General features: G+C 31.2%; 1 protein-coding gene across 4 annotated transcripts in view; it reads right to left on the bottom strand.

Moving 5' to 3' along the window:
- LOC111052905 (vascular endothelial growth factor receptor 1) overlaps positions 1-2,063 on the bottom strand; it is a 120,191-nt gene that overhangs the window by 117,399 nt on the left and 729 nt on the right. The gene's annotated exons all lie outside the window — the stretch shown is intronic.

Here is a 2,063-nt window from a genome sequence, read left to right on the forward strand (position 1 = left end):
TTAATCCGTTCAGCATTGCTTGAATTAGAAGGTATGTTGTTGTTAAATGAGGAAAGCTGCCAGTTTGAAGAGGATCTCACTGTATGAATCATGGCTATGACGTCATAAATCTGATTGATAGAATTTCCCTCCATTAACTGCCATGAATTTTGAACTGCACTGTACCGTGTCCGGGAAGAAGACTGCAGGAATTTACAAAAATAAGGAAACATTCAATTTTATTTAGTGTGAGAAAAGGAAAACAAGTTGTGCAACACAATAATTTGGAATGATAAAGAAATTTGTAGAACACAATAAAAATGTTGTATAGTGAGGTCCACGTGATAATGGCAGTGGAGAAAGATAAGAGAAAAACGTTGCCGAACCTCTGTCTTAACATAATTAAGATTAAATCATTTTATAATTAATTATTAATTCTACATTGTTGAAAGACGATCTGGCCACAGAGCAAAGCGAGAAAGAGATAGCGCTATCCGCTTTGTTGAATGATAGACAAGGATAGCAATACCATAATCTAATCAAACACTGCCATTATAACGTGGACTTCACTATAGAAGCACCCATTTAAGCTTGTAATAAAATAATCTATAAAAGTTTTCTCTGATATAAGTCTATATTTAACAATCATGATGAACAAGTTCGTATTGATATCTGAAACCGTTAATATTTGTTTTGAAGAAAATTATCGCGATATAACAATCTCAGAGGCAGTCACTGGTTATACAAATATTTTATGAATTATTATTAAACGAAAATCCAAATTGAATTCTGTAAATCACCCCGTAGACTTCTGCTACTGCAAATATTGACAACATGGTTAACAGCTAGAATTAATAACTATCTAGAGCTGCTAATTTTTGTTTTGAAGAAAATTATCTCAATAGTCTATAACAATCTCAGAGGCAGTCACTGGTTATACAATAATATATATTAATTATTATTAAACGAAAATCAAAATTAAATTCTGTAAATCACCCCGAAGACTTCTGCTACTGCAAATATTGACACAGGGTTAACAGCTAGATGAAATTTGATGAGAGCTACTATCCAAAAATTATTTGCCATCCCGGGAATCGAACCCGGTACCTCCTAATTGTTAGTCAAGAATGCTGACCGTTACACCAAACTGACAATCTATGGATATCAGCGCTAATTTTATACGAAGCCATAGCGGCCAGCCAGTCTACAGATGGAAATAAATTTTCACGGCAATCTTTTTATTTGATCATAAAATAAAATATTTATTTCATATACCAGGATACACTACATGTTATATTATTGTGTATCGTAAAATGTAATATTTACAAAATTTAGTATTCATGAAAAGCTATTGTTAACATCCATCAAAATGATGACGATATCAATAAATAATGAATAATTCATTTATACATCGATAACTGAGATTCTATGGTAGTTGTGTGGGGAAAATTTGATTTCAATAAGGTAACTATTATTAATAAAGTATTCAACTACATGAATGTTCAATAATATTATAGAAATTACCCTTGAGGTATTTTTATATTAAAATTATTACAAGGATAAACTTACTGGCTATTTTCTATAGCTTAATTGAACTACCTATTATTAAGAACGGTCTCAGTCAATCATCCTTTGAATACAAATTTGTAAAAAAAAACTTCGAATGGTATTTTGTAACGTCTGTAAAAACTAAAAATGTCTTTATATTTAGCCTATAATAATTGTAGTACTGTGAGCCTCTAGAATTTCACAATCACTGAAAAAATGTTGAGATTAAAATTTGACAACAGAAACACTAAACAAACAATAATCTGACAATTCCCTAGTCAATTGAATCTATTGAAGCATCAACTAAACTAAACAAATATGGGGCAGTTTGTTTCTGAATGCATTCATTGCATTCATGACCTTGACCAAGATTTCAATCAATAATATTTAAAATTTAAAATAAATCTGGTAACGCTATCAACAAGAATGAAAATACTGTAATGTGGAGTAACCGCAGTCTATTGGATAAGAGCTTGCGTATCAACCAGTAGGTCCCGGGTTCGATTCCTGTTATGACTACAAGTTTTTGAAAATGT

This window comes from Nilaparvata lugens, chromosome 12 (assembly GCF_014356525.2).
Source record: "Nilaparvata lugens isolate BPH chromosome 12, ASM1435652v1, whole genome shotgun sequence".
Classification (NCBI taxonomy): domain Eukaryota; kingdom Metazoa; phylum Arthropoda; class Insecta; order Hemiptera; family Delphacidae; genus Nilaparvata; species Nilaparvata lugens.